The sequence below is a fragment of the Octopus sinensis genome, linkage group LG8, assembly GCF_006345805.1.
Source record: "Octopus sinensis linkage group LG8, ASM634580v1, whole genome shotgun sequence".
NCBI classification, from domain to species: domain Eukaryota; kingdom Metazoa; phylum Mollusca; class Cephalopoda; order Octopoda; family Octopodidae; genus Octopus; species Octopus sinensis.
Window position 1 is genome coordinate 45,071,552 of NC_043004.1, and position 16,088 is coordinate 45,087,639.

A 16,088-nucleotide genomic window follows, 5' to 3' on the forward strand; every position below is an offset into this window, starting at 1 on the left:
TATAATTTTTGGTAGTAATGACTTTGTCCCTCCTAGTGTGAGGCATTTATGTGTAATAATGCCCTTTACAATATAGATATAATAATTTGTTCAAAGGAAAAAAATTATTTTCGGATTCTTTTCTTTTATGAGGTTTTCACGCTAGCTACCCGATAATTTCTTGTTAAGATCCCTTATAAGAGATTATCCTTAATTGTTAACTTATTCCGAAATACTTTTCATTACCCGACATGCAGTTCGTAAAAAGCCCGCCATTTACCGGATATATGATTTATAAACATCCATGTGCTTGGCCGGAGTGAACAGTTGTCTGTTCGTCTTCGCTACATAAGGTTGGTTTATTTATGATGTATTCAGAATCAGTTCTGCTGACGATCATTAGACGCAAGTTGTATGTGAAATCACGGTGATACAGAACATAATTCATTTTTAAATGTCTTGCTTTGAAAAACTGCATTTGGGTATGATAGTATAATTTTTGGTAGTAATGACTTTGTCCCTCCTAGTGTGAGGCATTTATGTGTAATAATGCCTTTATACAATATAGATATAATTAATTTGTTCAAAGGAAAAAAATTATTTTCGGATTCTTTTCTTTTATGAGGTTTTCACGCTAGCTACACGATAATTTCTTGTTAAGATCCCTTATTAAGAGATTATCCTTAATGTTAAACTTATTCCGAAATATTTCATTACCCGACATGCAGTTCGTAAAAAGCCCGCCATTTACCGGATATATGATTTATAAACATTCCATGTGCTTGGCCGGAGTGAACAGTTGTCTGTTCGTCTTCGCTACATAAGGTTGGTTTATTTATGATGTATTCAGAATCAGTTCTGCTGACGATCATTAGACGCAAGTTGTATGTGAAATCACGGTGATACAGAACATAATTCATTTTTAAATGTCTTGCTTTGAAAAACTGCATTTGGGTATGATTAGTATAATTTTTGGTAGTAATGACTTTGTCCCTCCTAGTGTGAGGCATTTATGTGTAATAATGCCCTTTATACAATATAGATATAATTAATTTGTTCAAAGGAAAAAAATTATTTTCGGATTCTTTTCTTTTATGAGGTTTTCACGCTAGCTACCCGATAATTTCTTGTTAAGATCCTTATTAAGAGATTATCCTTAATTGTTAAACTTATTCCGAAATACTTTTCATTACCCGACATGCAGTTCGTAAAAAGCCCGCCATTTACCGGATATATGTTTATAAACATTCCATGTGCTTGCCGGAGTGAACAGTTGTCTGTTCGTCTTCGCTACATAAGGTTGGTTTATTTATGATGTATTCAGAATCAGTTCTGCTGACGATCATTAGACGCAAGTTGTATGTGAAATCACGGTGATACAGAACATATTCATTTTTAAATGTCTTGCTTTGAAAAACTGCATTTGGGTATGATTAGTATAATTTTTGGTAGTAATGACTTTGTCCCTCCTAGTGTGAGGCATTTATGTGTAATAATGCCCTTTATACAATATAGATATAATTAATTTGTTCAAAGGAAAAAAATTATTTTCGGATTCTTTTCTTTTATGAGGTTTTCACGCTAGCTACCCGATAATTTCTTGTTAAGATCCCTTATTAAGAGATTATCCTTAATTGTTAAATGTATATATATATGTATATATATATGTATATATGTATATATATGTATATATATATGTATATATGTATATATATATGTATATATGTATATATATGTATATATATATATGTATGTATGTATATATATGTATGTATATATATATGTATGTATATATATATGTATGTATATATATATGTATGTATATACACATGTATGTATATATATATGCATGTATATATTTATATATATATGTAGGAATATATATGTGTATATATATGCATGTATATATTTATATATATATGTAGGAATATATATGTGTATATATATGTATGTATATATATATATGTATGTATATATGCATTTATATGTATGGATATATATATATATATATATTATATATATATATATATATATATGCATATATATATGCACACACACACATACACACAGATATACATACATACATACATACATACATACATATATATATACTCTGTGAGCATGTATGCGAGTGTGTGAATATAATATTTGTATATATCGTTATGTAGAAATCTGTTTACTTATCTATGTGTCTTTACACATATATGGCTTGATTAGAGAAAGTCTGTAAGATTGAATTTTAATAGTTTTATGTATTTTTTCTCCTATTTACATTTTAATTTTTCCTTTTTATATAATTTTATTAGATCTTTACAACTTTGGTTTCAAAATTCCATTTCTCATATTATTGATATCAGAATTCCTAAAAGACTTCTTCTATCTTTATCTGACAAACACTTTTAACTTTTCCAATCCATGTCACTCTATCTTTCTATGTATTCCTTCACCAACCACTGTTCACAATCTTCACTATTCTGTAATATAGGTTACTTAAAAAAAAGTTATTTCATATATTTTCATTTTATTTTAATTTTTGCATTCTTATCGAAGTCTTGCTGATGTATTATGACTGGTGATTATCATCATTATCATCATCATCATCATCATTCTTGAGTGAGAAAAGAGCACATGCCAGCTAAGTGACACTGGGGTACAAATATATGAAGCCCAAAATACCCATTATGACTGACTACTAGTCTGATAAGGGTACACCAGGCTCATGCATCACAGCCATATATATATATATATATATATATTCTTTCAGGATAAACTGCACGTGACCTTGCAGGTAGGGCCTGGTTAGAATTTTCTTCATGTCAGGTAGCCCATTCTGCTGAAATGAATCGTGAATAAGAGTTGTTTGAAAATGATGAATGAAACAACAGTGTTTCCAAGGGTATTCAAATCCCAAAGAATCCCTCTCAACACATGGCTAGGATGTTTCCCCACTACTTCAGCTTGTGATCAGAGACGCACATATTGTTAGCCACAAATGGAATTCTCTATGGCCAAGCAAGTGACAAGCAAATCTGTGATATTGAGCAGAATATTTACTGTAACCCATCTTTTACCCCAAGACAAAACATATACATGGCAGCACTTCCAAGTAGTTAAGATCAGAAGCCATGAATGCCACTGCTTCATATTACATTAGGGCATTTTTTATTATTATTATTATTATTATTATTATTATGATTATGATTATTATTATTATTATTATTATTATTATTATTATTATTATTATTATCATCATTAAAGTGATGAGCTGGCAGAATAGTTAGCATGCTGGGAAAAATGCTTAGTGGTATTTCGTCTATGTCTACAGTCTGAGTTCAAATTTCACTGAGGTCGACTTTGCATGGTTTATAAAGTACCAGTGAAATATTGGGGTGGGGTCAATGTAATCGACTAGCTCCTATCCCAAAATTTCAGGCCTTGTGCCTTTTATAGAAAAGATTACCATTATTATTATTATTATTATTATTATTATTATTATTATTATTATCATTATTGAGTGAGAAAGCAGCACATGCCATCAAAGTGATACTGAAGTACAAATATATGAAGCCCAATATACCCATCAGGACTACTTGTGTGATAATAGTAAACCAGGCTCATGCATCACAACCATATGTGCACGACATGGTGATTTCACAACAAGCTAAACAACGCATGACCTTGCAGGTGGAGCCCAGTTAGAATTTTTTTCAGGTCGAGTAGCCCATCCCAATCAAAAGGTCCATGAATAAGGGTTGTTTCAGGATATGTAATGAAACACCCATGTTTCCAGAGGTGAATTATTCAAACATCCCCAAAATTCCTCTCAACATATGGCCATGATGCTCCACAACTACTTTTGCTTCTCATCAGAGATACACATATTGTCAGTCACTAAAGGACGTGCTCAACTGGTTAAGATCAAGCTACTGACAAGCAAGTCTATGATATTGAGCAGAATATTTGCTGTAACCCATCTTTTTTAATACCATGACAAAACATGTACATGATAGCGCTTCCAATCAGTTAAGATCAGAAGCCATGAGAGACAGTGCCTGGAACTGCATGAAGGCATTTACTACTACTACTACTACTACTACTACTACTACTACTACTATTGGTGGTAGTAGTAGTAAGAAAATGTGGATCTTTTCTGTTTCAACGGCAGTTTTTAAAAATAATTTCCTCGTAACTAAACACTTTTAAACTTCGTATACTGGTAGAATGTGTTTATAAAACATCTTTTTCTCTTGGCTTTATTGAAAAAATTCTATTGTTTGTAAGATATTTGTTGTTTTTTCTTCAATTTCTGCAATTTCAACCAATCACTGATGTCTATTGAGATAAAAAAAACATTCTGTGCCGTATGAATATGTCCCTCGTTTAAGAAACAGATTGGGTTTATTTACATTTGTGAAGAAAAAAAAGATACCCTTCCCCCACCCCTAACCCTAACTAACCCTAACCCTAAAACAGATTGAAATGCAATAGATCGATACTAGGGTCATAATTATGGGTGACAGTTTCATATAACACCACTAGAAAAAACTGCTGTTCAAACCGAAAAGATCCGAAAATGTCCATAAGCTAATTCTCCATTGACTCTTTGATCTTAAATACAAATTAAGTCATGGTAGGTTATCTTTTTCTTGCACTGTTCTACATGTTTCACTTCACTTAGCGTATGGAATATATGAATTGAGTTCACCAGGAAATATTTTCAGCAATGTATTTGCACCCTAGCCAGGGGTAAATCTATCTCTTAGTTGCCACTGTCAGTGCTAAGCATCAACACTCTGTATAGTACCCAATTTCTAATTAAAGATGTGAATGTAATTTCATCTCTTATCTCTAGGTAAGGACTTCTATTGTGCATTTGAGTATGTATGCATGTGTATGAGCATGTGGTCATCATTGTTTTCATGCCTGGTTTTTTATGCTTGTATTAGATCTGACAACATTATTCGAGGCAGATGCTCTTTCTGCTATCAAATCTTGGCTGTTTTCATGCAAGGTATTGTTTCTCAGTCTTTTGAATGTAAGCAGCCAAATAGCCTGATGTCTTTCCATGGAAGGCTGTAAATGAAGAATATTATTTCATGATGACAACATTTGTGTATAATTAGTGTAGGCGCAGGAGTGGCTGTGTGGTAAGTAGCTTGTTTACCAACCACATGGTTCCGGGTTCAGTCCCACTGCGTGGCATCTTGGGCAAGTGTCTTCTGCTATAGCCTCGGGCCGACCAATGCCTTGTGAGTGGATTTGGTAGACGGAAACTGAAAGAAGCCTGTTGTATATATGTATATATATATGTATGTGTGTGTACATGTTTGTGTGTCTGTGTTTGTCCCCCTAGCATTGCTTGACAACCGATGCTGGTGTGTTTACGTCCCCGTCACTTAGCGGTTCGGCAAAAAAGGCCGATAGAATAAGTACTGGGTTTACAAAGAATAAGTCCCAGGGTCGATTTGCTCGACTAAAGGTGGTGCTCCAGCATGGCCGCAGTCAAATGACTTAAACAAGTAAAAGAGTAAAAGAGAGTAGGATGTTAAAGCAAGGAGATACAAACAAATACACACAGGGTCTTCATTCACCTTATGCCTACCAAACCCCTTGTGGCTTTGGTCAGTTTGGAGCTGTATTAGAAAATTCTTGTCCACGGGGCTGCATAGTGAGACCAAACTTGGTACCATGTGGTTTCAGAGCTAATAAGCTTATTTCTTAACTACAAAGCCAGCAAAATCTTGAGCAACACCATCATCTATCCGTCATTTTAAATCTGGGTTTTGCCCCTGTCAACGGGGGTGGCCGACTACCTTACTTTCGCAGTCCATTTACCTGAAATACCAGATTTATAAATTTTTCTATTCCTAACCTTTCCCTCTAGTTGTTTTAACCCACCAAAGGTTAACTTTATAGCGACTATAAAATTTATTTTCCATCTTTTTCTCTTCATCATCAACTAAAAAAAATTATGTGGTGTAATTTTAATGATCTGTGCCAGATTAAAATAAATTTGGTGAAAACATATATCTGGATATTTCTTCTCTTCAGGGATATCTAAAACTTAAGCTTTCTTTATAAAAATGTTTTTCATTTTATTGCTTGCAAAAATTCTTTTCTTGATTTTGTGTCAGATTTGTTAGTGATTGCTAAAGAAAGAAAATGTATAGCGACAGCAGCAAAACAGAATCATTCAAAATAAATAAACTGCCAAATAAATAGATAAAACAAGCCAACTAAGACATCATTGGTGTTTTGTAAGCTCATTGTAAATACATTCATAGAAATTGCTTGATTTGCTAAAACACTGTGGAATGTTTTGGTAGATGGTAAAACCATCATCTACCAGCATTCACTCCACCCACACTCTGTCTGTCTGTTTACCTGTCTGTCTGTTTACCTGTCTGTCTGCGAGTGTGTGTTTACTTGTCTGTCTCACCCTCTCTCTCTGTCTATTTCTCTCCTCGTCTCTCTATCACTTACTCATTCTCTCACTCATTTTTAATCTTTCTCTATTCCTTAATCTATTACCCACTCATGTTATTAACCCTCACTCCATCTTCACTCAGCTGAGTAGTTTCTGCTCATTTACTGTTGAGGAGCGAAGACATAAATGGCAAAGATATCTGCTTTTTACTTTTGTTTTCATTTTAATATTATCGTTTTTTTTCTTCTGTGTGTGTGTGTGCATGTGCATGTATGTATGTTCGAAGTTTTGTATGTGTGAATTTGTGAATTTGCATCATGTGTGTGAGTGTGTGGGACAGATGTCTGTGAGTAGATATATATGCACAGGCATGGGTGTACAATATTTATATATGTATATGTGTGAATATTTCTGCATATGTGTATGTTTCTGAATAGGTAACTCTATCTATACATTTGAGTGTATGTGGGTATTATCCTGTATATTTGTATGTATTTGCATATTCTTGTATGTGTTTAAGTAGCTGTATGTTTGTATATGTATGCATGTGAATATTCCTGTGTTTTTGAATGTGTACATATCACCGTACATTTGTATATATGCTGGTAGTTCAATGCTCTTGCGCATTTGTGTGAGTATATTCTTGTATTTATATATGCTAGTAGCAGTATGTCTGTAAATGTATCTTTGTAAGCCTGTCGACGTAGGGGTGGGGCATTCTTTGTTTGTTCATTGACAGTATTTACTTACAGCAGCAATCTGTGGTTAATGAGTTCTGGCAATGTAGATGACATTTGCTAGAATGTTTCACAGTTGGTGCCACCTCTGCTGCTGATACCGTTGCCACCCTCAACTCTATTACTACTGCACCCTCCTCTCTTGACTGTAAATAGAGAGACAGACAGATACACAGGGAAAAAGTCAGATGCAAACGGATGGATGTGTTAGTAAGTATACTGATGTATATGGCAACCATAGTGGGTGGATGGTTTATTTGTACATGTATACTAAAGGCATGCCAATGTAGTTGTTGTTGTTTAGCTCCAAGTCAGCCTTCAGGTTAATTTCTGTAATTTTGTAGGAAGCAATCCGTCCACCGTCATTAATTTTTGTCTGTTTCTTAAACAATGATTTAACAGTACCCCGATTTTCAAAATTAGTTTTCAATCCCTCAAAATATTTGATAGGCTTATTGACTATTTCTGGGTGTTTTCTTCTCATCTGATCAAAGAGTTGAGAGGGCTTCAAGGCTTCATTTGACAAAGATCGATGACGCATGATACAAAATGGTTGCTTTGGGTCTGTAGAGTTCTTGATAAAACCATATTGCAAATACTCATCAATATTCTGTTGAGCCTGCCATAAAAAGTTGGTGAGAATGAAGGCAAATTAGTAAACACTAAACCGACTATTATATCTATGTCCAACAGTTAAGAGAGAGAATGTCAAATTCAGGCGAGCACCATGTATTCAATGAATCATGCAGGTGAAGTGGCTACTGAACTTTTTTAAGTTTGGGTGTACAGGTGAGAAATGGCTGTAGTTTAGCATTTTTCAAGTTAGAGGGTGGGATGGGATACATTTTCATTACAGTAAGAATTTGATTTTGGTCAAAATATCTGGATTTCTCTGTTAGGATACTTTGTTTACTTTGGTGATTACACATGTATATATAATTAAATTTTTTGCTTTTACTTATAGAATATTAGAGATTTCCAACTATGAATAAATTAGATGCAAGCATGGCTGTGTGGATATGGAGTTTAATTCATAATCAGTTGGCTTTGAGTTCTGTCTTATTACATAGCACCCTGGACAAAATGTTTTCTTCTATGGTTTTGAGCTATCCAATGGATTGTGAGAATTGATTGACCAAAACTATATGGAAGCCTGTTACATGTGCATGTGTGTGTGGTGGTGGTGGTGAGGGGGGGGGGCAGAGTATATACACATGCATGGTTTGCTGAAATAACATTTTATTATTAATTTATTTATGTTTAACCTGATGTTTATTATTTTGGAATGATGACCCCAAAATATTCTTTTTTTAGGAGTGGTAAGGACTTGGTGCAAACTTATGCCTGTAGGGAAGAATTCTGTTAGAACATTGGAAAACAATGGTATAACATTAAACTACCTTCCTATCAGGAATCAAGATAACATTTAGTTTCCAGTTTGAAATGTCGGCTTGTGTACTTTCTTAAGAGTGAAGGAGAAGGACACAGTTCTTAGATGGAAGGATTTGTGCAGTTGCTCAGGATAAAATTAGGTGTAGATAGGTGAATTGAGTGGGTTTATGATAACACAGTATACTTTACATTTAGAAAATTCTAAGTTGTCTTTTAATCTTCGACTATAATGAAGCTGCTTCTCTTACATTGCTAATGAAAGGTGTGGAAAGTTGCTCAATAGTTTCAATGATTTCTTCTTTTCTCTCGTCTAAACCTTCAACCATGTGATTTGTATGTAAGAAATCAATATATGTTTACTGTCTTTACAGTTCACATAGCAGAAAATACAGTGATTTGGTAAATATTTATATCTTTAAGAAATCCAATGAATCCAGGGTTTGAGACTACATTCTTGTGGTAATACAGAGGTGAAATTATGCACAAAATCCCAGAAAATCAGGCGATACAATTGATTTGTTTGTTTTGATGCTTTTTGTTTAATTTTACTCATAATTGCCCAATATATTCTTATTCTTTTGCATATCTTTGTTGCTCTATCTCCTGCGAATGATCACTAGCAAAACTGCCAAAACTAGTAGATGAATGGTTTTGTTTTGTTTAATTAAAATTTCAATGTTTATCGTTTACTTGTTTTGGTCATTTAATTGTGGCTATGCTGGGGCACTGCCTTGAGGGATTTAAGTCAAACAAATTGACCCCAGGGCTTATTTTTTTACGCATAACACTTATTCTACTGGTCTCTTTTGCCGAGGCATTAAGTTTCCAGGATGTAAACACACCAACAGCAGATGTCAAGCAGTGGTGGGAGACAAACACAGACATGATGTCACACCGACAAAGATACACACACACACACGCATATGATGACATTCTTTCAGATTCTGTCTACCAATTTCACTCACAAAGTCTTGATTGGCCGGAGGCTGTAGTAGAAGACACTTGCCCAAGGTGCCACATAGTGGGACTGAACCCAGAACCATGTGGTTAGGTAGCAAGCTTCTTAAATGGCCATGCTTGAGCCTATGAATAAGTAATAATTTTAACATTAATTAATTAATTAATACTTTAATTAATTAACATTAATTAATTAACTAATTAATACTTTAATTAGTAATGGTATGTTTAGGGTAATAACTTAAGTTAGCCAATGGTACACATTTAAATAAATTAGTGGTGATGTATACAAAAATGTTCTCAGTTGTAATTTTTCTGAGTTTGGGAAAGGAAACAAGAACCTAGCAGCACTCTTTAGTGTTTCAGTGTATTTTCGGCTGAGGATATTCTTCTTTCCATTGATTTAATTTTATCAAGTTGAAGAATAGCTGCTAGTTGGCTTGTCTAGAAAAATTACTTTCAACAGACTAGCTTCAAAGCTGCAGGGATGATATCATTCATTTACTTAATGCTACGTAATACCCTGTAGAATGTTGCTTAATACTGCAGAAACAGTTGTTGATCTGCAGTTTAGATCAAATAGACCTGTAGTCAAATGGATTCCAGCCATGAACATCCTGTCATATTCTTTTCAGTAGCAGTCTAACTCAGGCTACATATAATTTGTTTAAGATGAGAGCAGTGTAGTTTGATAGTGTTTTGGCTATGGTTTCTAGTGTAACTATGTTGAGGATCCCTCAACGGTTTGCAAAGACGTTGTTGTGTGCAAAAGAATTTGCCTAATACTGCGTATATAACTAAAAAATATAGATTTTTGTATCAATTTATCTGAACATAATAATATATAATAAACCAGAGTCCCGATCAGCATGATCTTGGTGTTACTTAACCATTTTGATACAAACTCATCTGAGTCTTTCCAAACACTGGCATCATAAATTTAAAGTTATTTGATAAATACTTCATTATTTTCAAAATTTATCGAGACAAAAGCAATTGAAAAATGGTAACAAAGCTTAATCCTCAAGCTATTTAAGCTAGACATAAATACTGATATTTAAGTCATTGTGGATTATGAAAATGTAACTTACCTTTAACTTTGACTCATTAAATGAAATATAAAATTTATAAAGTGCTGTAACAGACACAGCCATGGCTGTGTGGTTAAGAAGTTCACTTCCAAACCATGTGGTTCTAGGTTCAGTCTTTCTGCATGGCACCTAGAGCAAGTGTCTCCTACTATAGTCTTAAGCTAATAAATGCCCCTTTGTGGATTTGAGTGATAGAAACTGAAAGAAGCCTATTGTATATGTGTGTGTGTGTATATATATATATATATATATATATATATATATACACATATATACATATATACATATAACCAGCATGCACACACACACATATATATTTTACTTGTTTCAGCAATTAAACTGGCCATGCTAGGTCACTGCCTTGAATTTTTAGTTCAGTGTGTGAATCAATCGCAGTACTTTTTTAAGTCTGTTACTTATTCTATCAGTCTCATTTGGTGAACTGCTTTGTTATGGGGGTGCAAGCACATCAATACTGATTTTCAAGCATTGGTGGTGGGACAAACACAAATACAAAGACACATGCAAATAGATATATATATGCATATACATATATGTGATGGGCTTCTTTCAGTTTCCATCTATCAAATGCACTCACAAAGCTTTGGCCAACCCAGGGCTATAGTGAAAGACACTTGTACTTGGTGTCATGCAGTGGGACTGAACCTGGAACCATGTGGTTGGGAAACCAACACACATATGCATATATATATAGAAACACACATATGCATGCGTGCACACACACATATGTGTTTGTGTATATATATACACATATATACACAGACACACACACATGCATTTTTGTATATGTGTCTGCCTGCTTGTGTTGATATTACACAATAGTTGTACATTAATGTATATCATCATACAAGGAATGCTCTTCATTTCCTGTCATCTATGAAAACATGTATGGCCAGAAGAGAATATTACCATGCTTGGGAAGTGAGGGTTGGTGACAGGAAGGGCATCTGGCCATGGAAAATCTGCTACAATGAATTGTCTGTGACTTATGTAAAGGGGAATATAAGAATGATGATGAAGATGATAAATGTTTAAAGTCAGAAAATGCTAGCATAGCATAGCATAGCAGAGTTATGAAGATTCTGTAGATAAGATATCATCATGTTGCATCAAAGAACTACAGCTTTTGCATTTGACTCTTCAAATGAAGAAATAAAAACCCCCAGAATAAGCAGGCATTTGCATGACATTCAAAATAAGATCTACTGATCCAAAAGCTCAACAATGTAAGCATGCCATTATATTCAGGTATAGGTGAAAAACCTGTCACCTGAAATGCATGTTGAATACATATAATTGAATAAATACCAGGAAGTAAAACCATATTAACTGCCTATGAATCATCATTCTTACTAAGACATTTTCCTTCAGACTGTTTTATCATCATCATCTCCAATATCCTGTTAGCATTTTTTTTACTTTAATAACCTTACCCCCATCTCTCTCTTGTTCCCTGCTTTGCTGGCATGAGTTGAGTAGGTTTGCAATAGAGCATGTTTTTTTTTGTTTTTGTTACATTCTAACCCATGTCATACTAGATGTTTTACAAATAAAAAAAATGCAATTACAAAAAAAAAAAATGAAAAAAAGACAAAAAAAAAAACCAAGAAACAAAATCGAGCAAACAAAAGATTTCTGTCTCTGAATATTTAGTGGGTTGAATGCTTTTACATATAGGTTGATGTATGTGTGTATGTATATGAGTGTGTATAGGTGTGTGCTTGTATATGTATGTGCATGTAAATGTAGATATATATATATGCATGCATATTTGTTTATGCATGAAATGTATGTGTATATATTCACACACACACACACACACACACATAGTTTACTGTTCCATTATTGGTGGGATCAACGTGGATATATTTACATCTGTGAATATGTGTTTATACGAATCTGTCTGCCTATCTGCCTACCTGACAACCTACCTACCAATCTCATCATCATCGTCATTCTAACATCCACTGTGGAGAAGCCATTCCTGAAGCCACATGATTTGAAGCAAGGTGACATTTCCCTATGGCTGCACATGTTTCCATAGAAAATTTGAAACCAAAAGTCATCTCTGAAATAGCAGACACCCATTTACCAGTATCGCACTATGCCGAAACAAGGAGAGACAAATACATGCATATACACATAAATACATGCATGCAAACACACACGTATATTTATACATATGTTTGTATGTATATATATATATGCGCACATATACACACTCATGGCAAGCTTCCACACAGTTTCCATCTACCAATCATCATCATCATTGTTCGACTGTGGTCGAGACAATGGAATTTACTATGTTACGCCAGACTTCACGGTCCATCATACCAAACCCATTCACAAGGCTTTGGTTTCATGGGGCTATTGTTGAAGATACTAACCCAAGTAACTTGCAGTGGGACTGAACCTAATCTTCAGTTATATAGTAATAAATTTGTTGAAAAAAAATGTTTTTTTTGAGTGATCACAGAGCTAGATAGCTACCCACTCCCTTTTGTGATTTACTTTTGCCAAGTCTCTCTGTATACATAAAAAAAAGAAAATGAAATGAACTGACTTCGAAAGATTTCTTGAATATTCAATTTAGAGCTATATAGTGGTTAGGGTGCTAGTGTATAATTCTCTTGTGTTCTCAAATGTAAGACTGAACGTTCTCAAGGCAAATGTAACTGTGACTTCCTAAATTTTTATAGTAAAATATCTGCTGATATCTTTCCCACATATAAATACAGGCGTGGCTGTGTGGTTAAATCATTTGCTTTACAATCATATAGCTTTTGTTCAGTCCCAATCCATGGTACCTTGTACGAGTGTCCTCAACTATAGTTTCAAGCTGACCAAAACTTTTGAATGAATTTGGTAGATGGAAACTGAAAGAAGCCTGTTATGTGTGTATGTCTGATTGGTATTTCAACAAAATATTTGGCAGAAGATCACCCGCTGAAATAGGGTGGTTATGTAGCAATACAAATTTACTTAACATTATCTAATATTATATAATGAGCTTTGTTTGTTTTTGGAGTAAACCATTAAAGCCCTCTATTGAAACACAGGTAGTGATGTTTTAAACTTTCCATTTGTTTTCGAGTAATATATATATATATATTGAAATCGAAATCGAAATCGCTCAAAAATCAGTGGAAATTGTAGTTGTGATACCAGTGCCGGTGGCACGTAAAAGAACCATCCGAACGTGGCCATTGCCAGTGCCGCCCTGACTGGCCTCCGTGCCAGTGACACTTAAAAAGTACCAACCGATTGGCCATTGTCAGCCTCACCTGGCACCGTGCCCAAGGTACGTAAAAAGTACCCACTACACTCACAGAGTGGTTGGCATTAGGAAGGGCATCCAGCTGTAGAAACACTGCCAGATCAGACTGGGCCTGGTGCAGCCTCCTCGCTTCCCAGACCTCAGTCGAACCATCCAACCCATGCTAGCATGGAAAGCGGACATTAAACGATGATGATTGCACACACACATATGCACATAAAAAAATAATATACTGCAGTGTGTGTATGTGTTGGTTTACAGTTGTGCTTCTTTGAAAGTCACTGAGCTGCAAGTGGTGATGATGTCATATCCTCTATCAACAAATCATCCTGTAGTTTTGCAATTATAAAGATATTTGCAATAACAAATCCCTTACTTGAGAAACAGTTTGGTTAGCTACAGCAAGAGCATCCAGCTGTAACAGAGTGGCTCAATAATATATTTGTTTGATAGTACTAACATGGGAAACGAACAGGTGGACAAAAGAACAAATTAACTTTTCCACCATCAATTTGCAGCACTGTTCGTTTTCTCTTACACAGAAAACAAATGATGAATTCATATTACATGTCTGCCAGTCCACCTTACTTTGTCTTCTAATGCATGCAACCTGTAACTCTCACAAAAAAAATAATAAATACATAAAAAAATAAATAAGCAGTTTTGTATTTTCATTATTTTCCATTAACGAAGGTAGTTTTTGTTTGTTTTCTGTCTTTACCAGAATAAAAAAAAAAAGTAATTACTATCTTGCATCTAAATGTCTTCACATTAGTGAATTCCTTTTGTTGGACGACAAAGAAATAGCATCTGATGAAAAGTTTCCCTGGTGACTACCATTATAATTATTAAAATAAAATTGTGTAATTTAAAAACATGAAACCATACTGTAAAAATTAATGTCTGTTTTCTTTTTATTTTGCCATATATTTCATTTTCTTATTCTATTTGATTTTGTGTTTTCTTTACTCTTTGGATCAATCAACTGAAAAAAATCCACGAATGGTTTGTAAACTGGATGTCAAGTGAACAGTGAACAAGTTTGCACATGTCAACCATATGATTAGCTTTGCATCAAACATAATGCTCGTGCCTAATTAAATTGCTTTCAATAGCTCCTACTGTCCTTTATTGTAGCAAGTTTTGTATTTGACCATTTGACCATAATTGCAATTTAGTTCAGAGCCTTAGTTGATTCTTTGAAGTTCAGGTAGGTACTGGACTATTAGATGCAGTGTATGTGAGCATATAATTCATAAAAGCATTGTGTTATGATGCAAGTTGCACTTAGTGCCTCTTTATATCAATTTTACTGTTTCCATGTACTAGTACATATATATATATATATATATATATACACACACATGTACGTGATCATATGTATATATGTGTGTGTGTGTGGTAGTAGGGGGGCGGTTCACTGGTTAGCTCTGCAGTTAAGAAGTTTGCTTTGTAACCATGTGGTTTGGGGTTGTGTCATATTGCAGGACCTTGGGAAAGTGTTTTCTACTATGAGTCCAGACTGACCACTGAATTGTATGAGAATTTAGGATATGAAAACCGTTAAGCAGTCAAGATGTAGTGATACAATAATGCATGTATGTGTCCCTTTTAGCTTAAGAACCAATATTGATTTGTTGCATCCCCATAATTTAGCAGTTCAGCAAAATGAGATTGATTTTATAAGTATCAAACTTAAAAATAATTGTTGGAGTTGAATTGGTGACACCTTAATATGGGCACGGCCCAATAACTGATACAAGTCAAAGAATAAGGACTAATAGGGGACACATGCACACACATACAACTGAAAGTTAAATTAAACTTCCAACTGCTCCCTTCATTACTCTTTCATCTTTCATTGTCTTGCTTATTTGAAGCACCATGCTGCCATTTGCATCAACAGATGGCACTTATTGTGTCCTTATTTAATCCTCTCCACTATCACTCTTTATCACTCTGCCTCACTTTCACTATCACCCCTCCAGCGTTCTACTTCTTTTCCAACCCTGTGTTGTCTATATTTGATACACCATTATCCTCTTTTAGTGTGTGCCATCTTTCTCCCTCTCTCTCTCTTCTGTATGTCTTTCTACATCAGCATCTACTAATCTTACTATCTCAATTACTCACCATCACTAGGTATTTACCTAGGGCTACAGCAATGTGCTGTGCAGTGGAACAGAACCTGAAGCCACAGGGTTGAG

At 34.5% G+C, this 16,088-nt stretch overlaps 1 protein-coding gene across 10 annotated transcripts in view; it reads left to right on the top strand.

The window, feature by feature from the left end:
- Positions 1-16,088, top strand: part of LOC115215131 (zinc finger CCCH domain-containing protein 10-like) — a 608,296-nt gene that overhangs the window by 148,704 nt on the left and 443,504 nt on the right. For 2 of the 10 annotated variants that reach the window (XR_005000357.1, XR_005000361.1), the window contains exon 1: positions 14,696-14,710. The exons of the other annotated variants lie outside the window; for them this stretch is intronic. The gene's annotated coding sequence lies outside the window, so the exon portion shown is untranslated. Of the gene's footprint in view, positions 1-14,695; positions 14,711-16,088 lie in introns of those variants that run through there. 10 annotated transcript variants of the gene reach the window in all.